Genomic DNA, 26,899 nt, shown 5'->3' with positions numbered 1-26,899 from the left:
CCAAATATTTGAGCTGGGGCACAGAAATGAGCAGAACGGCTTTGAAAAGCACTGCCTTCCTAGCAGAATTCCTTGTGTGGAAGTCAATACGCAAGCCTTAGAAATAAATCTGTGCAAAGTAGTGTGCGGGTCTGCAGACCCAGGCTCACCTCCCAGTAAAGGGCAGGAGAGGCCCCTGCTACTCAGGAGTAGACCAGATACCCACATGCAACTGACAGCATCAGTGCATCAGTCCTTGCTCCACGTTGCTCTGGGAAAGAAGTCACCTACCCTATCCTCAGGGAGCAAGTCACTTCTCTAAACGAGTCTTGGAGTGGCAAGGCAGAATTAGGGATCCTACGGTCCACTGCTCCCTTCCGCTTTATTTCCCAGGGTGGGGAGCTCATGGGCCAAACTCTTTGACAGTTTCCCTGGGGCCAAAACCACGATGCAGACGGGGCAGAGCGAGGTGGCTGAGCACAGCACCCACTGTCCCCTCAGACCACGGCTGCCAGTCAGGCACCTCTTCCCACAGAGCTCAGCCCTGGTCCCGAAGCCCTCCTTGCTTCTCACTACTCGCCCGAGGCCTTTACCCAAAGCACGTCAAAGGACTGAGGCTTGGCCAGCAAATGACTCACAGATGCTATTGAATAGCTGTAAAAACACTGTGCACAAATGAACAACATGACACTTAGGGCTGCTAGTATTCCTGCCAGTCAAAAGGAGCCCACAGGAAAGCGCTCTGAGTAGTTTTACAGACAGGAATGCCCCATGGAAAATTATACATAAACACACGAGATTGGCAATACAGTGCAGAGCAGTGTTCCCACATAACTTCGTTTAGATTGCTCTGAGCTGGTATATTTTTGTATGTCTTGAAGAAAAACATTTTTCTCATTTGCTGAAGATAAATTTAAAACATCAGTGGTATGCTAGTGCCCAGGGCCCTTTATGCATCAGCTTTTACTATTCTAGTCCATGAGTCATAGTTCAGAGCATGTATCCCATAGGAACTTGTATTCCCTGGGCTACTCATTCAGATTGGCAGGTTTTGCAAACCAGCATGTAGTCCGTAAGAGGCTGAAATTAAAAAAGGGAAAGGTAACACAAAGACACACACCCCCCCAGTAAAATAAGCAATGGCAGTGGAAAGCTCTGATTATTGAGGCAAGAACAGGTCTTTGCAAAGGAAGAGTGACTTCATGGACTGAGCAGCAAGCAGCAGAGGAGACTGCATGTTGGGAGTCAAATAAAAACCACTCTGACAGTCGAATTAAAACCATGCTGACAGTGCAGGCTACCTTGCCACACTGCCCAGCCCATGATCACCCCCAAGTTATCCTTCTTCTGAAAAGCCAAGACACTGACCAAGTCCTGGCAGATGTCAAGACCTGCCTGGGCATTGTGTCTTGCTAAACAGTGATCTGCATGCCCAAGTCAAGTATTCTGTGTGTACAGTAACAAAAACAAACACCTACTGTAGCTCAAGCCCACCAATGGAGGTATTTCCCAGCTGACACCTAGGCACCCCCAAGGCTGATGGAAATAACAGGAAACACAACCCATGTCATGTCTGGTTGCAAAATAGTTACTGAACTTTTATTTATTAATGGACCTGGCCATGTCAAGTCTAAAACAGAGCCACGTCCTGCCTGGTCCTTCATCGCTGTGACACTGCTATCCTGCAAAGAAAGGGCTCTGCGGTGGGAACACAAAGCAGATGCTGCCCCTACTCTTGTGCTCCACCAGCTCCTAGTAATGGAGTGGGGGGTAGCCTGATGCTCGCTTCAAAAACAATATTAACAGCTTCACGCCATCCTTTGTCCCGGGTAGTACAAAAGGTATATCCTACCCACTGGTTCTTAGTCTGTGATCTGAGAACCCCTGGGGAGATTCCAGGTCCAGGGAAGAGGATGAAAGAAAATAAGTTCATAAATATTAGATAGCAATCTCCAGATGTAATGGTTTTTAAAGAGTTCACAGTTTTGCGCAGGATGGGTAAGGAAGGATACTTTAATCATAAAAGGATGGAAAATGACTGTGTTAGCTTTCAAAATACAAAATCATTGGTGCAGAAAACTGCATTTCTTTCTTTATAGAGGCATAGGTACGTATGACATCATATAAACATCATGTTTAACAATAGCTAGACCTATCCAGATGGCTACATCAATTCATAATATCAGCAGTTTCCAGGCAGCATTGTTGTGGATTATTACTGAGTTCAAAGGTTCACAATGCATTTTGGATTTTGCCAGTAGAAGAAATTGCTTGTTGAAGGACTCTTTTTGATCCCACAAAATCCAGGACTGTTTTCTTTCTTCACATGCTCTAAACACTATTGAACAGCGCAGATCTTTTTTTTCCCCTCTGCTAAAAGGATTTTTCTAGGAAGAGTCAGATGTACTATAGTAGTGGGAGGACTTTGCGTTTCCATGTGACTCAGGCGCTGATACACTCTGGTGTAGCTGCTCACCCTACTCACAGTTACTTACCCTTATTAACCTGCAAACATTAACAGGGCCACGTGAGCAAGAACTGGCTCATCCACATCTCCAGAAGATTCACTGGGCTGCACCACTGGAACTGAGGGTGCTCCCAGCAAGGTAGGGTGGGTGAATCGCACCTCCAAAGTGATCCCACTCCACAGAGCCAAGGGGAAAGGAGAGTTTCTTCCGTGTTTTGCTGCATTTGACTGAATGAGTAAAAAGACAGGCTGATATTAATTGTTCTGGAAGGGCATTTTGTTGCACAGTAAACAGTCCACAGAGGACATGTACTCCTAGTCAGCAAAGTTGACATTTAGAGGTTTGACTAGAAGCCAGGGTGTGTAAGGTTTCAACCAGTTAGGGAGTTTAAATGTACAGTATAGCAAATTTTCAGGTACAAGGTCAAAGTTTCCTAACCTGGCCCCTCTTGCTGTTCTAACCATTAACTGAAAGGTCCAATTTAGGTTATTGATACTTCTAGGTACTTAATTGCACCTTCAAATCAAGTAGTTAGACTCTGAGGTCACTTAAATTGCACCTGTAATTATTTGGGTCCAAAAAATAGCGGGAACAGACAAAGAGCCCTTGGTGGGCCAGACCAGCTCCCGGGGCTCTACAGAGGCAGCCCAAGAGTGGAGGGAGGGACACCCCGGTAGCTCCCACTGCCCTTGCGAGGGTGATGCCCTGGAGGTACAGCGGCCACCCATGCCGAAGACAAAGGGAAATCCACCAGCCTGTGGGAAGGCAATGGGGCTGGCATGGTAGAACACGGCCGCCGCGTCCGACTCTGCTCAAGCAGATGGAGGGGGGTCTGGTGTTCAAAGGATGCCCTCACCAAGATGCTGCAGAAGGTGTGTCTACCAAGCTCTCCGGCTTCACGGCTGTTTTCTTAACGCGTAACAGAGGGTGCCAGTTTAATATCCTGCTACAATGCTCAACAGCGAGGGTCAAGAGCAGCATTGGAAGAACTGGGGCAAACTTAATGAAAAGAGGCTTAAACATCTTGAAAGAATATGGCTGTGGGAGTCCAGGCACAGCTCGAGGCACTGGGAAGCACTTCAGGTCGGGGTAGGCGGGGGGGGGGGGGGGGGGGGGGGGGGGGGGAGTGTAAATCATTCGGGAGAAGAAGATGCCACCTCGTGGTCTGCAAGACCTCGAAGTGGGAAATGTCAGCAAAAGAAAAGATTAATATTTCAGCTCCCATGCAAAAGCAAGAAGCGTCTACCTACAGCAGCGGGGCTTGCAACCCACATGTTACCCAAAAACGAAACCCGGCCCCGGCCCCTGGGTCCCTGGCCTCCTGCCCCTTCCCTTCCCACCATCACGCCTAGCTCCGACCCCTTCCTTCACCCACGGGGGATCTGAAGCTGCCGCCTGCAAGCAGCAGGAAAATCTCCACAGCCCTTCCCTGGAGCACAAAGGATCCCGAATCCACCAGCGGGGATTCACCTGCAGGTCCCGAGGAGGACAGGCAGCAGCACCTGTTTGCAATTAAATGCCTGGATTAAAAGCAGGACTTCCAAACTCACTGCTTGAAACCGCCGTACCGCAGATGAGGGTCTTTCCTCCCCCCACTTTTCTTTTCAGGGGTGATATAAGCTACTTTGCAAGAGAGGTTTTTTGAAACTTTTCATTCCCCTTTAACAATAACCAGAAGAAGTTTGTAGCACTTTAGGGCTTAACTTACGGAAGTGAATGAAGGAAGGATCTCCTGTTCATTGGGCTCTCGACCTGGTCTCTCATTTTGTAGGCATTATTTTGCGAACAGGAACACCTGCACTTTTTCCCCTATGCAGTTAGCAGGGGCACACACACATACAAACTCTTCTGGGCATAAAAGAACAAATTTTGAGTAACTTCTCCCTAAAACATGTCCACCCACACATACACCGCTAATTGGCTGCGCAGCTGCAAATTGTGCTGGGTGAAGACAGGGCCAACTGTGTTTAAAAGTGTGTGTGTGACTATGACTATTTGACTGTCCAGGTTCACAGATATTTGTCAAATTTGGTGCACAAACATTTAAAAATAAGTAGTAATACCTTGTTAAAAATGTTTTGTAGTGTCTCTTGAAACAGGCAGGAAACTGATGGGGAAGGTTAAGGGCTTACATTCAGCTTTATTAACAAGGAGTGGGGAATATCGGATGTATAAGGACCAGGCCACATTGGGCAGCCATTGTTACTGGCACATGTGTCACTGAGACACAGCCCTTCAACAAAATGACAGCTATTGCAGTAGGAGACACAGGAATGCACTTTATTTGAAAGAACAGCTTCACTTTCTAGTTAAAGTCACAGTTAATAAACGGCAAGAAGTGCTTCTCAGCATGGGAACGTTCAGGCACAGCCTGAACAAATGGGGTGCAGATTTTTTAAGGGTTTATTTTCATTCCCATTGTAATATATGTCTCAGCTTGTAAATGCTTTTATGCCAACAATAAAAATTTCCATTTATATGGGTTGAATTGAGCCTTTGCAATTCAGTGGCAGTCTGGCCGCATTTAAGTAGATGTTGGTATGGCTTGAAACTTATTTAGCTGAGTGAGTGACAAGCTCCTAGAGCCTGATGATTTTACGTGGCTGAGCATGCAGATAGGACAGAGAGACATCCAAACTGATACATCATTCATCCCTATGAATGGAATGATATTTTGCTCGCCTGCGTGTGCAAAGGATCATATCATAAATACTTAAAAACACAGGACAGCAGCCCTACATGCAAAGGAAATTCTGCTTAGTTCATTGTAAGCGATGGATCTGCAAAAACAAAAAACCAACAATAAAAAGACCAAGTACCCTAACTGGCCTGGGAGGATCTTAGTGCATTCTGAGAGTGCAGGAATTTCATTTCCCACATTTTGCAGCCCATGATGCAGACTAACCCGGACAGAGTGGCTAGGTTTTGTTCCAGCTGTCAGCTAAGGCACTGTTAAAGGAATCTTTCTTTAAAGAGAGGTTTTCGATATGCATAAAGGGCCAAGCTTTTCCTCAGATCCGCTGAACCCCAACAGGGCTGTCTGATCCTTCTCTGTGAAACAAGGACAGCTTATGTTCAGCAATTACATTCCTGTCCGTGCGCAGACAAGAGGCCACCGCCTTTGTCAGAGAGTGCTCCTCGGGCTTCTCTTGCTTTTCAGTGGGGACGGTGACCTTTCTGACCACATCAAGATGCACCATCGCCATCAGCTCCACACGGGGCCCAGTGTGCAGCACAGCTTTTTTTCCAGGCATCACTGGAAGAGGAGCCAGTCCGTCTCTGCTGATCCAGCCTGAGGACAGTGATGGACTGCCCTCTGGGCCTAATTACTACTCCACACCGAGGATAAATAATTTACATGACAATAAACTCCATTCACTCATGCCCTCCCACACCTCCCTGCGCCTGCAGCTTAGCCCTGAGTGACAGATGGAGCAAGAGTCCATGCAGGTGAAATGGGCTCCCCTCATACAGACTTGGGTTGACCATCCCAGCCACACAGCAACATCTTCCTTTTGAGGCAGAGAATATACCCCACAAATTCAGTTACTTTGTAAGGCAGCTTGGTTCCTAGAGAACGTGATTCCAGTTCATCTAAACAGGCGCAGACAGCTTTCTGGGGCCCAATGCAATGGACTTCAACTCACCACCCTTTTCGGGACTGTCCTGTGCATCTTATCAGGATGAGCTCTGGTTATTCTCCACTTATAATGGTTCTCGACTAAATTAAATGGGGCATCTAGGAAGTTTCCTAAAAATTTATCTTTTTCTGATCTTTTTGTTCAGCTGTGAAAGGAAACAAGTCAAGACCAGGTGGAGGTGACTCCTTACACATCTTTAGATACCTGCCAGGGCTCTGTACCCCACTGTGTGTTAGCTCTGGTTGTTGTTCTAGCTCAGTGAAAGGAAACCACTCTGTTTACCCTAGGATGTATCCACTGACTTGAAAATTTATTGTAAAAGCTGCCAACACTGTAAATCTCTCCTGCTACCATATCAGTAAGGTGTTGTTCTTAAGGCTCTGTCCAAGTAAGCCCTATATTTCAGAAGTTGAACCTTTTAGACAACGAGAACAGGCAGTTTTCTATGGCAACAGTTATATATAGTTACCAGCATCCATGAGAGGTAGCTTTCTATAAGCAGCTGAAACTCCAAAACAGTCCTTGCCAGGGCTGGTCAAAGCCATGCAGACCAGATAGAGCTTTATTGCTCTGAGTAAATAGCAGGGAGATCTGTTGGGGCATAGGGGGAGAAGGCAGAGGGAATGAATTTTGCTGCAGCATTTAAGCAAATGCTGACACAATTGATTCTGTCTAAACTAGCGAATGATAGGCTGCGAGAGGCTCCTGGTTTTCCATGACTTTGCAGATAGGATGGGAAACAAGACGCTGCTCCCGTGCAGCATCCTTCCTGGGCAGGGGATCCCTTCCGCCGACTCTGCTGGGCCTGGCATCAGAGCACGGGTATGCAAAACTAGAGGGGAACCACAGCAGCGCTGCAGGGCATATAAACCCACTTTATTAGAGATGAAAAGCCAGCATATTCGAGTGCATCAGGAGACCAGCTGCCACGGTAACACAGAACTACTTTGTGTGCAAAACCACAATTTGCCATCTCTGTAAAAACAGGCAAGAGGCTTTCCCTATGAGATCTGATAAGAATGGGAGCTGATTGTTTAAATCTAGTCCCTTGCCAAAAAAAAAGATGAAATAGAAAACCCTTGAAAGGCAAGTGGAGGATCATTCTTCTCATTAGAGCAACAGTGGGCACTTCTCATAATGTGTAGTGAAACACTAGTGCTTGAGTGAGTAGGACCAACTGTTCAGCCCTGGAACAAATTGCACATCAGTCTTAACCTAATAGGTAAGATTAATGGAATGTCGTATAACGGGGGAAATTCAAGAACTTAAGGTAATTTGGCATAAATGGCTTGGAATCATAGTCCACGTAAACAGATTTCATCCAGAGGATTACTGTCTCCAGTGTTTTAGTTAAGAGTTATGTTAATTCGAAAGCCATGCTGTACACAGATCCATCCTGGGCTTAAAGGCTGGCTTTCCGCTAGAAATGCTTACTACAATACCTTTGTGGAAGGCTCGCCCAGACACCTCACAGCCGATTGCAAAGCAGAGCATCAGGGGACTCGGAGCACCGTACCTCACCCGTGTTTATGACCAGTTGACTTTTTGGCTCCAGCACCTGGGTTTGTCAGGGCCTCTTAGCTGCTGCTGGGAATGTGCCCCAGCCAAGCCCGGCTGCTCTCCCTATCACCCCTCTGACAGATTAAAACACAACAGGGTCTGTTGGATGACTGACACATTCCTCCTCTGTCTAACTCTGAAAGGACTTCATTTAACAGCCCCGGAGTTGAGATTTTGACTGACAGATTGTGAAGGGGAAAAGTCATTCAGTTCCATTAAGCTCAGTAACTGCTGTAGAACAAAACACCTTTAAAAAAAGGGGATGAAAAAAGAGCTGCAGAGAGCGGGGGCAGGAGCTTTAGGGAGAAAAAGTGGGATTCTTTTCAGGTTCAAAGACAATCTTTCCCTTTGCTTTCTGTCCATCAATGAGGGCAGCATTCCCAGAGGGAATACAGTCCAGCGCTCATTGGTGCCATTCAGCTGCCAATCTCCCTGACAGGGAGACCAAAGGGCCTCATGTTGCGCTGCGGAAACTGTCTGTCAGGCAATCAGCAGCTGCCATGACATCATCTGCCCTGTTTTTCTAGGACTATTATAGGAGACTGGGTCCAGGAGCGCTGCTCCAGAGCGGTATTCATATTTTCCTTTTGCCCCCCAAACCGAAATTTCTTTATAAAAGGAAACACGGTCTTGGCTGTGCAGCTGTATTTGCAGGAGAACTAACTCCATGCCAAAGAGTGAGGGCTGCGTGGCTTCAAATTGGTCATTTTCCACTTGGAATATATAATGCCAAAGTTTCACAGCCCCTTGCCTATTTCTTCTTGCAAACTGGGCTTTGTTATAAGAAATACTTCAAGTTGAACAGCAATGATAAACCTTTCTCTCTCCCTTTTTTCCCTGAGAGCTTGTCTTACTTCAACCTCTCTGCTTTTGCTGTACCACTAAGGTGTTCACAGGATTGTTATTCTCACACACACACATATATGTGCATGCACACGCACAAATGCACACGTGTAGAGGCCAGGTTCTGGCTGTATTTACACTGCCAGTGCAGTAGCTGAGGCTGCATTCCTCACTAGCCAAAGCACTGCGGAAATAAATTATTAATCCTGATGATAGTGCGAGAGAAGTTAAGCATGAAACACAAACAAGCTACCGGTTGGAAGTATGAAGTCTGGCGATCAGCAAGGCTGGGTCACGCTGCAGTCAGCACACACTGCTTGGGCTGTCCCCTCCATCCTGTTGCAGACCACGAAGGACCAGTAGGCTTTGGTGGTGCAGGATCAGTATTGGGAAGCTTTAGTCTTTCTGGTCCTCGAAGTCCTTATCTGTAAGAGCAATATAAATAACCTTAGTACAGTTGACTTTAAGCTAAATTAATTTGTGACTTTACAGCACACTGTGCTTACTCAGACAAAAATCCCAGGGAGCTAAAATAATTTTTCCTGACTAATACCTGCCTATACACCAAGACACGGACTGATTCTGCCTGGCACTGCTGGCACAAGCAAGATGCTGGAGACTCATCCGCTCTGTGCAATGCTCGCAGCCGCTGTCCTCACACTTGCAGTGGTCAGCTCAGCAGGCTGACTCCTGCTCCAGTGCTGGGAGACCGGCCTGCTAAAAAGAGAGCATCAGTGGCGTGAGAAAGACAGTGTGAAATGAGAGAGTCAGAGAGCCTGCAAACGGCGCCTCTGGGTCTCACACCACACCCAGGGCAGGGCTGGGGCATCACAGCCAAAATCCAGTCTCAAGGAATGGCTTTGGCTGAATAGTCACAACTCTCATCTATTCCTTCCCTTGGCTGGCTGGCCGGTCGGTTGTTTGGTCAGTTGGTCTTAGGCAGGCATTAGTACAGGCACTAGCATTAAGGCCAAGCTGCACAAAAGGATAATAGCTCAGCTCCGTATGGAACTGTGCGCTGGCTTGTCCCCCTGCCAAGGTCCTGCCGCATGAGCCATTTTCGGCTGTTAAGTCCTCTGTCTTGTTTCAGTAAGGGATTATTGCAAATCTTCACGCATTCCACATGGACCTTATGAGACAGTTAGTCAGATCCTGGATGGACTTGCACGCAAAGGCGTCATGCTGCTGCTAGGGTCAGAATGTCTCCCTTCTTTTATTATTATTTGTATTTTTACAGCCCTGCCAAAGGTCTGCAAGTCTTGAGCAGCTACCTTTTCAATCCCCTCCAGCAAGCTGTAGTCTGATACTCCAGCTATGTTTGCTCTGTACATTCAGACATTATTCTTTCTCACCTGGCAGTGAACCATGCAAATGAAGACAGTCTCTGAGCACACACACACACAAAAACATATGGAAACCAGAGCTGCCAGATTTCAACATCAGAAGCATGCAAGGGGAGAGGGGCAATGATCACTCAGGCTTTCCTCTTCTCTGTGCCCTTTTCTTCACAGCAAGGAAGACAAATGCTGTGATTTATTCTTCTGGCACTCATACCAAGAAGATGGTGCTGGTGCAGGAAGAAGCACTACTAAATACTTTGTGAGAAGATCTCCAGATCAGATCTGTTAAGGTTGCTTCCAATGTATTTCAACATGCACATTTTTACATAAAATGGAGCAAACACTGACAAATAATAGAGTCTCTGTTAGAGTTGAAAAGCAGCAAGTATTATTTCTGTGGACACCAGGAGGTATCACATCTGGAAACTTCAGAGAGTCCTGTCTTATTGTGACTCTCTGCACTTGCATGGTAAAGAATAACAGTGAACCAGAGTGGCATGGGCCAACAGGGACAGGACTACATAAAATCTTTGGGCAGAGCCCTACATGGGGTGGGTCATTAGAAGTGGGGGAGACCGTTACCAAGTTGTACATCTGAATTTCAGCTCTCAGTGGAGTGCAACAGGTTACTCACTGCCGTGAGGGCCAAGAGTCCATCTCAGAGTCTGAAAATGTGTAAAGATTCTCGTGTATGAAGCTTCCTTCTGCTTTGAGGTGACAGTGAATGTGAAATGAGATTTGATGTGAACAGACACACCAAAGTAGAAGGACACCATATAGCCATGACTCCATTCAGCTGTCTTACCAAACCACATAGTATAAAAATACAGGCCTAGATCGTCAAAGGTGTACCTCCTGCACAGGTTCCTAATTGCCATTCATTATATAGGAAAAAAGTATTTAAATGCCTTTGCAGGTCATGACCTTAGTGGTGGAATCTTGATCCTAAATAAGGGTGTGCTAGAAGTCCTTTGACAGTCGGCTATGACAAGCTACTTCAGAAAAACTATCCTATATGTCCTTTTAATACTAAATTCATAATGGGACCAATCTTATTCCTTTGCCAGTGTCCCTACGGTAAACAACAAAGTTGCTGTTTCAATACTTTCCTGGTTTTAAGTACACTTTCAACATGTGCACTTCTAATTTTAAAAACAGCTTTGTGCAGTGCATCTCATTTTCAGATCATTCTGGAATGCTTTTAGCAGGTCCTCTGCCAAAAACACTCAGCTGTCTTGTTTCTATGGATAATAGGATCTTACAGATTTTATAGCAATTTACTTTTTTTTGTTCAAACTTTATATGAGTTGTGAGACCTAAGGTGGGGTCCTCCACATAGCCCCAGTCCAAAATACTCCTTGAAGAAAAAGAGAAGAATTTCTCTCTCCTTCAAATGCCAGACCTGAACCTCCTGAAGAGAAGTTAAGAAGAGTGTGGCTTCACACTGCTCCCCAACCAGTTCTTCTGGATACGGAATGTCTACCTAAAAGCTCATATAGTTCCTAACACAACTGCAGCACTCTCTCTTTGAGAGCCTGAAGTGCCATGGTACTCTGTGAACAGCCGAGTTAATTACAAGTTGCCCGTGCTGAGTACATGGAGCAGCAGAAGGAAGAAGAAGGAACCAGAGGAGTTTTGGTGGGCCCCACAGTCCTAACAAAATTAACAGGTGGCTATGGCAAAATTGAGGTCACAGTAGAGGTAGGAGCTGAACAGTTTGTCTCTTTGTGTTTTATCCTGGGGTATTTTCCTAGTACAGCGATACTGCAACACCACTGTTACTGATTGTCTGCTGATAATTTCTTAGCTAATGAAGGCAAATTTCCATTAGAACAATAGATTATGCTGTTTCTCAGAAATGTTCTCCATTTGCTATCCTTTCACACTAAAACTCAATATTTTATTTATTTTCCCTCCTAAATTAAGAGCTAGGGATAGCTTTCAGCCATAAATCTGGTCATTTTTGAATGATTTTTGCAAAGATTTGATGCCTGTGGCTTCAGTTGGGAATTTCTCATTTTCATCATCTCTGAAAATCAGATCACAAAACCAAATGCAGGTATATAGAATTAATCATTTAAATCCACATTAATCTAGCCACCTAAAGAACTGACTTGAATGCCAGTATCAATTTTAAGTTGCTGAGACCTTTTAATATTCAGAACTAAGGAAATCAGGCCATGAGAAATGAATCTAATGTATAGATTCAGATAATTGTCTATAAGTACTTCAAAATACTAGATTTTACCTCTGTATCCCGTTTTTATCCTAGGATTCCTCTTCTCACCTATACTGACCTGAGTTTCATACACAGGGCCAACTTTAGGACAGCATGGTCCACAGTAGAATGTCAGTGAGCTGCACTGGTTGCTCAGGACTGCAGTTTTGTTTAGTATTAAAAAAAATTCATGGATTCTAGTGCTTCCTTCTATTCAAAATCTTTCCTGATCAGAAATCTATGAATATATTTTATATATTGGGTGAGAATTCCTTCACTCTTTGGGATTACTCCATTTCCAGCCCACGCCCCCTCTGACACATTCACCAAGCAAAAGGCAGTGACTTGGGTAGCCCGTGCAGGCTGCTGTCAGGCTGAATGAATTTGTTTGGTTTTCCATCTGCAGGGGCACTCATTTGGCCTTATCTCCTCTATCCAGACGCTGATTTTCCCCGGCTTTGTAGGAAGCTGATAATCTCAGAGCCTTTTACCTTCTGTCAAATTTAGCTGAAATTGGCCTGTGGACTCAAAAGTTATTAGGAGGAAAATCGACATAAAATACAATCACATTCGCTTCATTTTTTGCTAATTCATTTCTGCAGGAAACACAGCCAGCCAGGGAATGGACTCTGAGTGTTGCCTTATGTATTTATTTTCACAATGCAAATACCGACATCAGCCACAAGACACACTCACAAAGGTGAGAGTCCTGGTGAGCAACAGCAGAACAGGCGATGCTTCCCACTTTCGGTTGGCCACCACTGCTAACCTTGAAGACCCAAGAACGGGGTGTATTTGTAGTCTGGTGAGCTGGAAGCAATGAACAAGAAAAAGACTTGCGCTTTGAGAGTTGATGAATACCCAGCCTATTCATAGATGTCTGATTTTCACAGCTTCTCATCTCCCTCGTCTGCCTTTAGGGTCCAGTTGTTCAACTCTTCCTCCTGTATTGTGCAAAAAATCTCCCTGAAGCCAAAGTGATTAATGCTGAGAGCAGAGATTATTCCTTTAATTCCAAAATATCAGCACGGCTGTAAGTGCAGAACAAGGCCAAGCAGAGGGCAAGGGGCAGTTGTGCTTTGTCACCTGTGTTAGTCTTGATCCACTCATTGAAAGGGAAAGCCACCAGCTGTGGTGAGAAATTTAAGGAATACAGAAGATGTAACAGCACAGGGGAAAGGGTGCCCTGAAAGGCTGCTTCTTTCCCCGTGTCAACACTGAGATAGCGATGTGATAGCAGCAAACTTACATTCTTATCCCAAACACACTGGGGGAATAGGCGTTACTTTTCTAAGGGAGGGCAGAAAACTTCAAGTAAATAATGTCAGGTTTTATTTACTTCAGATTTGAATCTCTATCAATAATTTAATATTTGCAAGGCAACCTTATGTAATTAATCTGTCACAGAAGACTGTTTACTCTTTACCAGTAACATTAAACTCTCAGTGACATATACCCAGGCCCTTGGAGATCCAGCCAGCTAAGAGGTTTGGAAATCTTGGTTTATTTTTACATGCTGCAAACAAATCTATTTAATTGGAAAAATGTGCCTGAAATTTTAGTCAACATGAAATCAACTTCTTTTTTCTTTTTTAATAAATGATTCAAAAAGTGCTTGGGAAAACAACTAGCATTCTGCGTAAAATTAGGGTGAACTATACTCTTTGTATTGTCACAATACCAATAGCCACTAGTGGTATGTGATAGGAACCCCGTCTGCTAGCTGGTGTATGGGTGAAAAGACAAATATGTGAATAGAAAGACAGCCCATGAGCCAAAACACTCAGAATGCAAAGCAGAAGCCTCCAGCTGCCTGTGGACAGGCAAACAATACAGTACACCAAGTTGTTAGAACAACGGCAAGTACCATGCTGTACAGTCTGCTATATCACATCAGCTCTCTGCGGGGAAGACCCAAACTCCCAAACTCATGGGATCTCCTTGTGCTTGCAGCGCTGTAGACCCCTAGAGTCCACCCACATACTTCCCTGCTGAGCATTTGCAGGTACACTGCAATAAATGTTACTTTCCTACATTGAAAGCACAGACTTCAGGTGTGTTCGTTGCTTCGTGGCCTATGTGATTGCCCCAGAACAACTATTAATATCAATGCCTGGGTTTGTGGGGATGTGAGATCTCAGACATGCTAACTGGATCTTCCAATCATATATGAAAATTCCTCCCTGTGACACGCACCAAATTAGAGATCATGAATTCCTCTACTCAGTTGCCAGTGTTCTACACTAAGTTTTACATTTTTTTAATTAACTTATCCACCAAATACAACTGCAATGGTCACGCTGTAACACTGTTCAGCTCTGCATCTCTATTTTGATTTGCACTCCGTTTCTTCCTTATGAGATATCTAAATTATGTTTTATACCATAACAACTTACACCTTTCAATTTTTAAATATATGTGGGTCTGTGATAAGAGGCACTTTTTTTCTTCCTGCTGTGGCTATCCCATATTTGACTTGACCACCACAGCCAGTTCCCAACTATCATCTTGGCTTCTAAACTTTTGGGTTGGTTCCTAAGATAGCAGTCAACTTTCTGAACGCTAATTGCTTTTTTTCATTTTCCTTCTACCTTTCTCCTTTGAAATAGATACAATCATAGATGAACAGACAGAAGAAGCTTTTTTTTGCATGGACAGGTGATTCTGTACACTTGTTGCAGTAGTCACTGATTTGCTTTTCTCAGTACTCAGGTATTTTCCAATATTAAAGTCCAGTAAATGTGAATGGAAGGAAGCTGACCTTCCTCACAAGAAGGCGTGCAACTGCAAGTGAAGTTAGAGCTCTATTTACTTTTCAGCTGCACATATTTTAAAAAGCTATGGAGAACATAACTGTTCATTTTAATTTTACTGTTTGCAGGTATCACTGCTCGCATGAAAAACCCCATTTCTCATCTACAACCAGGTGCATGTTACAAAGCCCAGTGTGCCACATGCTGTTTCATATCTTGACAATTACAAATAAGATTAGCCCTGTCACAAAGTCAACCACTTACAGGTGTGTGTAACCTGAATTTTCTAAATGAAAGTAGTATTTTTATGCCTTCATTAATAATAAGGGCATAAATCCTGCTTATGTGGGCACTTCCGTCGACTTGAAGGGGGAATGCAAAGAAGTCAGGAGCAGGTCCAAGAAATTAATGAATTAAGATGTGCAAGCAAATTTCTTGACACCATTTTAGTAACACTGAAGAGAATTATTCAACCATAATATAGAAGGAGTAAGGGTTTTAAGGTTCCCAAAATCTAGAAAAGGATATAGATAGGTTTGCTTCTGACAATAGACACAGAAGTTCCTTTCACATTTACATTTAAGAGTACATTTCTCTACAAATCTCAAAGGACAAAGAATCCTTGCTCCAGTGAAAACTTTCAGCATGTGCTTTGCTTTTACGCATATGAATGGTTCCATTCACTTTATTAGACTTGGATTGGGTAAATCGCAGTCTTAAATCTAAACACATATTTACACGCTTTCTGGACTTGGATTTAAAATGGCATTTCTATTTATCCAATACTTACATTTCGACTTCCGTTTTTCCTGTGTCCCTTTATAGCACATGCATAAGGGACAGAGTTATGGCTGACTTAACAGGAGCCTTAGCTCTGCATTTCATGACATCTGTGAATTTTTAAATCACAGACTTTAATTAATATAAGGAGTTAAATTTTCCCTTGAGTATACAACAGCTGGACGTTATATGCCATGATTTACTTACTCACTGAAGAAGATAACTTTTGTATGTTCCTTGACTTTTCACTTCTTGCAAGAGTTCTGTTCATTTTCCTAGCAGTTGAAACAAAAACTGTGATGCACTAGGACCCAGCGTCACCCATATGGAAACCGGGTGCCCCCAGAGTTGCAGCACTGGCCTCCCGGCTCGCATCTCCAGATCGCAGTGGAAGGCACACAGGGGCAGTCACTCGGGTTGTTTTTCCCTGATTAAAAGAGTAGTTTCTTTCAGATTTCAAGCACGATATGAAGTTATTAACATTCAGATGACTGTGGGGAGACCAGAATCCAAAGCAAATTAGAGAAGGATAATGTAAGGCTGCCAATTTACAATTACCACAACACCTGCGACATTTATAAATATTACCTCACAAAATTCCTGTGTCCTTAGGTAAATCCTTAGATTTCACTCTTGTAAAATGGATCACATATGTTCCCTGCTTCTGTGACTTGACAAACATCTTTATATAGAGCAAGCCATTTTAAAACAGTTTGGTATTTAAAACATTTGACAAGCAGGACTGTTCCTAACATTTCACTGCTGTAATTAAGAATCTGGAGAAGCTACCAAACTCATGGTTAACTAGCGGGTCTGCCTAAGCACCAGGAAATATGTGACAACCCGGCACAGAGAGATGAAATCCTACAATATAAGGGACCGGGATTTAAGTGATGCATAAATGTATCAGTACCACCTCTGTATTAAAACAGAATCGTTACCCTTATCATTGGTTCAGATTAATAATATCTACAATATCAACAATGTTCTTGTTCTTTATTAATGGTAATAACAGTGACAGATGATTTCCTGATGGTATCCGATAGGTTCACCAAATCAGGCAGTTGCAATCTATCAGTTCTTTCAGCCAACATGAGCTTTGGTCTTAAAATATTTCCAACATTTATTCTCTGGAAGACTGTTAACTGAAACTACTGTTTCTACAAGGAGGATGTGAAACAGCTTTGCAGCAGCAGAAAGTGGTGCTCAGCCTGTTCCTTCAGCCCTGCGTGGGCGGAGGAATATTGAGGAAGCCATGCAAAAACTCCAGTTGCCCAAGGTATATGCTTGTAAAACAGCTACTGCAGCTTACAAACACACCTCTTTTTAGGTTTTTGTCCCCATCATTCAACTGACAGATGGTAAACTGACCCCAGGAAAGTGCCCTGGACCATTTCCTTCCTGAATATAGGAGGTGAACTTGAATACGAAGATGGTAGCAACTTATAGCTGATAGAAAAAAAAAGTTATAAAATGTTACGACAGTTTCACAAACAGACTCCAGTGGTGGTAATGCTATTTTAAAATATTCATCTCCTTGCAGGCCACTTCCCCACAACTGTAACAATATAAGGATTATTAATCACACTGGGGGTGTTTCTTCAATTACATAGGCGCACAGTAAGATGCAAATGCAGGTTGTGATGCTATCAAGCCCAGCTCTGGTTATTAATAATAACACAGATATCCCTGATTTGCCTTGTGCTAATTATTGAATGAGGAATCAATGACATGCAGATTGCATGATGGAGCGAAACTCAGAGATGACTTATTTATTCTTTGAATTTTCTTTTGTAATATTAAAAACAAAGTAAGAGTAAAAATGACTATCAAATTCAGTTAAATTCCACTGCTTATTTCAGTGGGATGACATTTACATGAAACAATGACCTTGCCTCTGACTTTATCTGCACTAGCATAAATCCTGAAAGAGCACCATGTGAGCCCGAGGGAACTATTCAAAATTCACACTAATGCAAAGTGGAACTTGAACCTGTCCAATCATTTTCAAAAGGAATTGCATCTCTCTCCCTCTTTCCCTATTAGTTTTCTTCTGTCTCTCTGGTCTGCAATCTCTACCTGAAATGTCTTTCATGTCTTTCTTGTCCTTCTCACCTATCTACCTTCACTTGGGGTGAAAAAAATAGGTATGATTACTCATACCATCTCATAATATGATATATCAACAGGTCATTTCCTCCTGCCATACTTGGGTAAAAATCATGCTTGAGTCACATGCCAGTCCAAGTTTATCTTTCTGGATTCAATTTCAGATGAAATACCTATCATTTTGATGTTTCCACAAATATTTATGTCAAAAAGAAAAGTCTCATCTGATCACCTATGAACTCAACTAAGATGCACAGCCATGCCACATGGTTCAGTCAGAAGGCAGAAGGATTTTCATAAATATCCTAAATTCAGAAAAATCCTAAATGTAACCAATTCCTATTTGTGGGGTCAATTTCCATGTTTAAGCCTTTGAGGACCTCCTTTTCCAAAGCTGCTATTTTTCCTTCATCAGTGAAAGACTGCCTCCAGTTACCTCTTTGTGATCTAAAACTTGGGAGGGCTGAGGAACAGGTTATTCTTGCTAATGAAATATTTTACTATACGAGTGTTCTTTAAATTGTAATATCATCCAGAATACCTTGGTTCTTATCCCAAAATAGCAACAAGAAGACGAAAGACCTCTTAGACATCACATAACCCCCAAAGAGTAAGTGGCTTTCTTTTTTGTGATGAAATACTATGAAGTGGGAATGGCAGTGTTATACCCTTGGAGGCAGGCAGAGTCAAGCCAAAAGGACAAAATGTCAATAAATTACAGAAGCAAACTGAAAATACAGACACAAGGATTTCAGCTGTATTAATCACAGCAGCTCCGATAGCACTATGTTGATTTATTCTTTCTGTGAGCCTCGCCAGTTAAGCTGTGCTGGCTCATTCACAGAATATACAAAGAAAATGAAAATACAGTGAGGTTAATAGCCAGCCCTCTGCCCCTCCCCACGGTGTGCCCTGATACCAGTTGCCAAATCTGCAACCTCATCCTGGGGTATGAAACGAGAAGAATGGTGTCAGTTCTCAAGAGGCAGGAGCTGCAGCTGTGATGGGAATGAAACAAGGAGTGCTGGTATGACAAGGCTTGCATTCTCCTCATCTCCTCTCATCTCTGGCATTCGCAGGCAGAGTCAGCACCAGATTTATGGGGACCTCAAGCAGAGGTTAAGGTATGGGCCCTTCTCCCTTCCCACATATTACATGACTTTTAGCACTACCCAATTTGGTGTGGTATGATTCTCTGCCCATGTCATGGGCTCTTGGGCAATTATTTTGGGTATTTGCCCCTAATGATAGTTCTCTCTACAGGTCCACAGCAGAAATTCACCTGTTCCAGTCCAAAAGCCTGCTGACATTTGGCTTTATTTCTCACACTAGCTGATGTCTCCTTGTCTTCTTCAATACCTCCAACTATTTTGCTGCTTCTCTCCTGTTTCACTCCTGGGGATGCAGTGATACCAAAGTTTAAAATCAGAAATAGCAGAGATCAAAAGAGCCCTCAGATCATCTCACCACCCTTCTGATTGTTCCCCAGGGTACCTTCCCCAAATTTGTTCAGTCCTGTTCCCTGTGACTTTACTAACAGGGCTTTCAGCGGCTTCCTTCAGTAGACAGCTCCATGGTGTTATATTTCTGGAACTTGACAATGGCTATTATTGTGTCTAAAGGGGGAAAACTAGGATTTTTGCTTTTCGGTAATTTTCTCCTCCATTACTAGAAACTCTAGCCCTAAATTTCTGTTGACCCTCTAGGTCACTATTAATCAACCTTATGTATCATTTGAAACTCCAAGACATGCTCTTCATCTTTCTAGTCTAGTGTTTTAAAGTCCAGAAGTGAGATTTTTTTAACATAAACATAGTAAATACATCACAGGGGAACATGATATGAGGATATCACATTCTTGACTAGTACCACTGGTCGCTGTCAAACACTGTCAAAGAATTACTCAAGTCTGACCTTACAAGCCACGGAATCGGGATCCAAGAGGCTTCTTGGGAGTTAATGAGAAATCATGTAGAATATTTCAGCAAAAACCAAATAGGTACATAACAAATGAGCCCAAATTCTGCACTCCCTTATTCCATTTGCAAGTTCTTTGAGCGGGAAGTACACTTCTCTATCTAGCACAGAGATCTCATCTCCATTTAAGTTCACTAAGTGCTACGCATTTCAGAATATGTAACTGCTATTCACTAGGATCCATTTAAGTTTTGCCTGAGTAGAATATACATGAAGGTAGCATCTGTTCCCTCTGATCTCACCACAGTGCCATGTCTTCAGTGGGAAATCCTCTTTTGAGTTGTCCCCCAGATTCCCTTCGTAACTGAGATATCTCAAGGGCTTTGTTCACTGCAAGCCTTCAAATATTTTCCTTGCGTTCACACATTTCAAGTGTGTCTCACAATGGCAATGTTAAAGGGCTGATGAGTTCCCTCAGTCCTGTGACCCACCAGGCTAATTACCAGCCCATCACATGACAGGAGTTCATAAGTAGGGCTTGAAATGGCCATTGTTATAATAAACAGGGGCAGAGCATGAAAACTAGGCACCCTGTGCCCTCTCCTCCCACCCAGCAAGACTTTTCATAGTGTTCTCCCAGGGCCCTACAGACAGGCATACACATCTCTTGAATGGGGATGGGTAACATGTCTGAAGATGCTGTCATTTCTTCTGCAGAAGAACATATTTCTGATGACTGTATCTATAAAACGAGGAGCCCTCAGGACGAACGTGGAGCAGCTTCAATGTGTGTTAACAGTATTCTTCACGGTTCTCATACCTTAGTCGTCAGCCGTGTAGTGACAGAGCAGGGTGCCCTGTTCCTGTTTACTCTGCTATAAATACAGTGACCAGCCTTTTGCATGTTCTGAATACATTTTGTCAACAACCAGCACTGTGGCAGGAGCGAAGAAAATAAACTTTCTTATAGCCCTATCAAATGTCTGAGTCTGAAATATATTCCAAAGGCAAGCCTCAAAGCCTCCGCTCCAATACCTGGGCAAAGACATGGATACCTGAAAATAATACAGGATCAGATGAGGGGTGAACATCTGGCCAGAGATTCAGGGTGTGATAATTTTCACTGATGCATGAGTTTCGGTTCTTACCCCAGGCAACTGATCTCCTATCAGTTAACCATGAAAATTGGTCACATATGTCTTCTGAACTCTTCGACTCCGCAATTTGACAGGGTCCTGCACACAAACATCTCCCCTGACCCTTTTTAGCTTGCCTCAAAAATATTTTATCCAAATGATAGAGGGTGACCAAACAATTTAGAGTAGTTTAGGATAGGGTTTGGTGGAAAATAGGAAATTTAATTTAAGAAAGGGAGGATTTTAACGAGAAGATGACAGGAGAGATTTCTTTGTGGGCCTTATGAAAACTGGGCTGAACTTAAAATTGAGACAATATTCAAACTATAGGGAACAAACCTGTCTTAGGCATAATTGTCATTCCTGTCTCCAATCTGTGAAATTTTGTCGTATACCAAAGGCAAACAAAACTGTACAAATTGAACAACCAGCACTGTAGAGGACTTAGTCCTTCTTGGGAGATGGTATAAGCCTTCTCAGAAAGGCCAAACCAAAGCTAGTCCTGAGTTCAAGAGGAACTGAAGGTCAGTTTGGATGAAGTTTTGAACTTGATCAGTGGAAGATGTTCCTGCCCGTGGAAGGAAGGTTGGGCTAAATGATCTTTAAAGGTCCCTGCCAACTCAAGCCACTCTATGATTGTATGAGGACATGATATCTTTCTTAGCTGACACTTGGCATTTTTCAGGAGCTAGGTTGGTCCAAACATTATGAGTAATATATTAGCAGCTGTGTGCCGCTGTGTTGTTTGTATTATTATTCACTGAAATAATTCTGTTAGCAAAGATGCAGAAAAGAAGTATGTTAACTCAAGACTGTTTCTGCACAGAAAAAAAAATACAGGAAGACCATAAACCATAAAACTTTTTATTAGCACAAGAAGAAATAGAAACAAATAAATAAATAAATAGAGTTAAAGTTTTTGTATTTCTGCAGGAGTGAAGAAAGACGACCTGAGCACAGCGAGCAGAACCTGGCTAGACTGAGTCTGCGGTAGCAGCTTGGGGAAGTTTCTTTCCTTATTGGCATCCAGGCTGAAGAAGAGGCATGCACTATTCCCACTGGCCTCAAGCCACTGTCACTACTACCACAGCCCATTTTTCCTTTTAACAGAGAGGGGTCATGTGCGGAAAGAGACCACTGCCCACTCTTGAGAATGGGATTTATATGATTAGATAGTCTCTCTCCTGGCGTAATAAATCATACTCTCTTACGCTGTTCACTATTGCTGAATACTTCCAGTGTTCAATATTTCAAGCGCTTCTGTTGGTCAAAGCCCACACTGATTTTCTGGAAGCAGTTTCATTCACATTATACTTGTACAAAAATATGATTTATTTTGAATGTCAGGAGTAAATTATAGTTTTACAGATTTTGTAGAAGGTTTTTCTTCCTGACAAAATAAATTATTCTTCCCCCAGAACTACCAGGTTTCCTCAGATCTTGGTTTTCCTCCTCTTTATTTAGAAAGCCACACATATGAGTACACTAAATATTTACGAATATAATTTATGAGCCTAGTTGTCTGTTTCTTGCCAAAAGTAAGAAGTTGGCCTGTGTGTGGCCTGAAAAATCCTATGACCAGACTAAAACCATGGAGGTGACAGCAACTTCACATTCATTGGGAAAAATGTCCAAAAATTCCATATATGGCATATATAACGTGTCCTAAATAATAACGAAACATATATCGTCTCTAAGCTAACCAGGCTGTTAATTCAAAATAAAAGGTAATAAGGGAAGTTAAGCACAAGACATTTGTCAGCCACCTTACAAAGGACATAAAAACTGAAAAAAATTATTTTCCTGGCAGAACGGATTTATTTTGCTTCAGCGTATTTGCTTAAGAATTTCCTTGTTATCTTTAAACGAGGTGATTTGGCTTTCCACTCCAAAACTTAAAGCGAGTCTCTCCATCAGCTATATGAGAAGCTGGATCAGGCCTCCAGACAGGACACAAGACACTCCGGTGACCTCCCAAGACATTTCTGAAACAGCATCCCATGGCACTCAGGGACCAGACCCTACCTCCACTGATGCCTGGCACAGCACTGCCACAGCCCCTCAAGGGTTGCCCAGATCTCTGGAGAACAAAAAACAGTATGTCTTGCATCATTGCAGATCATCCCAAATAGTGGTTTTCATTGATTAACATACCATCTCTCTTCACAAGCAAAAACACTTTTTATCCTAGGAAAATATAGCATAATCGGGAACAAGTCACTAGTATTTGGTCTTGGCAATAGGAAAGGACATTAGATTAATATCCCAGAAACTGCAAAAACAAAGCTTTGCACAGGGCCCTTCCTTGCTGGTCTCTTAGATTTACCAGTTTAGAATTCCTCCCAGCAAACTTTTTGACATTAGTGAAACTAAGAACTGAAGACACTTCCAAAACTAAGTGAAAACCAAAATAAAATTTTGGAGTTTGAATTTCAAAATAATAATTCCTTAAAGTTTAAAGTGGTGAGTGGAGCTGAAGAGACAGTGATACAGAGTGTGCTTTTTTGAAGCAATTGTTATCTCATTGCCACTGGATGCAGAATGGGAGAAACGCACTCCGGCATCACACAGTCCCCCACTTCGCATTTACTATCTTTGCTCATCTCTCGAATTGGGGAGTTCCTGCTTTCTTGCCTCTAGTGTACAATTTGCAGTGTAGCTCAAACATTTATTACCAGGTTGCTTTTCATGTTCCCCTAGGTGCTGCGTATTAGCCTGTTTTATGAGATTTTGCTAAAGAGCAGCATATCCTATAAATTCAAAGTTTGAAATCCACCAGGACTTATCAAATATCAGTTTGAGGATTCAGAAACTTTGCTAGATAGCAAAATTCTCTGCTGCCACATATTGTACCCCTAATTAAGGGAATTTTCCTGTTTACGTGGTGGTTGAAGAAAATCGCTGATCGTAGACGTGCAGCTAATCTTGTGTTCTGTAGAAATGCAAACAATTTTCTGAATAAGTCATGTGTTTGAAAGCTCCCGAAATAAAGAAAGAGGTCTCTGGGCACTGAGTACTTGTCCATATGAATAAGCAACACCTGCAGGTCTGTCTCTGATACTGTATGGATCTGTGGCTACTGTAAATGGATAACCTTCACAGGCCATTAGTTTTGTTTTTGTTAACCCACAGAATTAAACCCCTGGGTACATTTAGAAGATTTCTTTCAGTCTGATCTTCCAACAACCCCCTCGTTCTGCCTAGAGGAGTCCAAATATTTCCAGGGTGGATACATAATCAATTAGTTATTTTATATACAATTTATCTTAATGGAAATTCAATCAAACATATCAACCTTCTTGAGCACCATTCTTTACCATTTTGTCAGCCTTTGGAGACATCTTGAGGTAGAGGGTCCTTAATGGGTTTTATAAAGCATTCATGTGCAGTGCCTGCCGCTATAAGCCAAAAAGACCTCCTTAATTAGCTCTCTAAGAGTAAAGCTAATGTAGCACCATCTGTGCAGGTTTTCAGATCAGGTCCTTCCCTCCTTCTTCTTTATGAGTTGAGAAATGCCAGTTCAGCTGGCCTACCACACCATCGTAATTTGTCACTCATTTAACAGTGCTCAGAGTTGATGAGGGCAGTTGTTGTTGTTTGAATCTAGATACTCACTTATTTTTAAATCTACTTCAGGCTTTCACTGGTAAAACATCTAGTAGGTCTATCTTCTCATCCATACCTTTGCTATACGGGAAGCACTGCTCGAGGGAAATGCCTGAGAAAGCATTTACAGATTTAACTGAAAAGTCTCAGACCAAAAGCCAGACAAGTTCCAACATAAGCAACTTCATGTTTGCAGCTATTTGCTTTTGATGTTTTCCCTTCCTCTGGCCAGTCTCTATTAAATTTTTAGCTTTGTTTGGCTTTTAAGCAACCATGTAAACATTGGATCTGATTCATTGCAAACTATCATGCAGTTCATAGATAACTGTCCTCTCACATATTTGATGTGGTATTTGTGTGAGATGTGCTGTATTGTCTTTCACATGCAGGTTGCAGCAAAAGTGTGTTGTGAAGCTTCATTCCTCCCAGGAACAGCAAACCCAATGAAAAGGGAAGCAAAAGGGAATGCTCAGGGCAAAAGCACCTCTTGCTGTATCCCCTCCATCCCCACTGCTCCTTCAGAGCCAGCCGCGCTGGGGACCTGGGGCAGGCAGGTCTCCGCAGCTGAGTAGAGCAGCCCGTGCCAGTCCTCTAGACCAAACCTGTGATTGCTCAGAATTCAAAAAATGCCAACACCAACCCAAGCTGCAACGACATCTGGTGGGCAGGAGAGCTGGCACAGCTCTCCTTCATACAGGCAAATCGGGACCCTGTGGTACCAGCACCTTCATCTCCTGAGCTCAGCGTGTCAACGTGACGCCTGAAGGACAACCTGCAATATAAGCAGAGAACACAGGTCGTGAGAGTATACCTGTTCCAACCCGCTCATACATCTGGGCTTTGCCTTGCACCATAGCTCAACCCAAAGCCTGGGGACAACCCTCAGCTCTGAAATGCTGGCAAGAGCTACGAGCCACCCTCGGTACAGTTTTGCGTCATCTTTCACCCAAAGATCTTAAACCAACTTGCTGGCATTAATTAAGCCTCATAAACTCCTCTGGGAGTTAAATAAATGTTGTTATACACACTTTATACCAGAGCTTACCTTAAGGGAGTTTTTCTAAGTGCTCATTCCTGCTGACCTATGCAAGAGCAGCAGTTGGCATGAACATATGCTGACAGCCTGAAATGCTGCTTCTTGCAGGTAAGCCTCAGTTTAGTTTTCCACTAAAGTAATGTATGGAAAAATATGTGCTTAACCATGCACAGCGTGATTTAGACATGTTGTGTACTCAAGGGCATGCGTGAAATAAGACATGTCAGCCAGACTGTTTCAGACTTTGTAAGACAGCCAATGTACTTGCAAGTAAGGTAGACTCTGGACACGATTAGAACATTCATTTTAAATATCACAAAAACTGATCAATCCTGGTTTAGATTTTAGACAACGGGTAATGTTGGACATTTTGTCAGCCCTTTAACTGGCATTTGTATGAAGGATACTTTCATTTTCCCACAAAATCCCTTTAAAGTATTCCATGCCCAGCCAGCTGAGCTGGTGCTGTGCATCGTTACAGAGATGATTTAACTTCACCTCCTGGATTAATCTGCCAGTCTTCAGAGATGGGGCTGCTGGAGTCCCTTTACTTATTCGTGTAAAACACAGGTGATATTTCTGGCATGGCTGCAAGACAATTTGTCTACATTGCTGAGCCTCCCATCCAGTCATGAAACAAAACATTTTCTTTTCACCTTGAATGCCACAAGAGTTGCTGAGGTTTCAGTTCTGACGACTATGAAACTCATAATTTTGTCTTTGGCTTTACTAGGACCAGGGTTTCCCCTAGACCAAAGGTATTCCATTGACAGTCAGTGCACCCTTGGGCATAGATGGACCCCTTCTAAGGCAGAATACGAAAAGCCAATCTGTCATCCATAGGCTTTAACTGTCTCTGCAGACACCCTGGAAAACTATTACAGAGCCATATTCAGAAAAACATTGCAAGCCATTTCCCTTCAGCACTGAGAAAGCTAGGTTCAATAAAAAAGCTGAAGTGATGTCAGCACTGCTCAGTTAAGGGCTATATTGAGGTCTCTGGACAACATTAAAGACCTGTTTCTTGTATATGGACAAACTGCAGTCCAATTTGTGGGTGTCCTGGCTTGTTGGACACTTTGCCTCTATGTTTAATAGCACATACGTCACCTATGCATTGACAGCCCAGTCCAGAGGGCAGGAGTGGACTTCACAGCACCATCCTGCCAATTTCCACTCTGCTTATGCCTCTGTTACTTTATTTTTCTGCATTTGCCTTAACCTTAAAATGTCACAAGCCCTCTGCACAGCTGTGGGGTGCTTAGAGATTTTGTCAGTGCTAAGACATGAAGGAAATCTCTCCCAACAGAACTAATAAGATTTGAGCATAAACTTGCCAGCTACCCAGGTTTAGCTCCAAAAAGTCAGAGTTTTAGGTTATTTTAGTCTTCAGGAACCTTCCAACACCTGAACTGCAGGCATGAGGCAGAAAAACACAAGTCCTAAACAGAGAGAGGAACCCGCAGAGCCATTTTACAAGTACTCCTGCCACAACAGCTAAGGCCCCCAGATA

Source organism: Opisthocomus hoazin, chromosome 4 (assembly GCF_030867145.1).
Source record: "Opisthocomus hoazin isolate bOpiHoa1 chromosome 4, bOpiHoa1.hap1, whole genome shotgun sequence".
Classification (NCBI taxonomy): domain Eukaryota; kingdom Metazoa; phylum Chordata; class Aves; order Opisthocomiformes; family Opisthocomidae; genus Opisthocomus; species Opisthocomus hoazin.
This window is presented reverse-complemented; position numbering follows the sequence as displayed.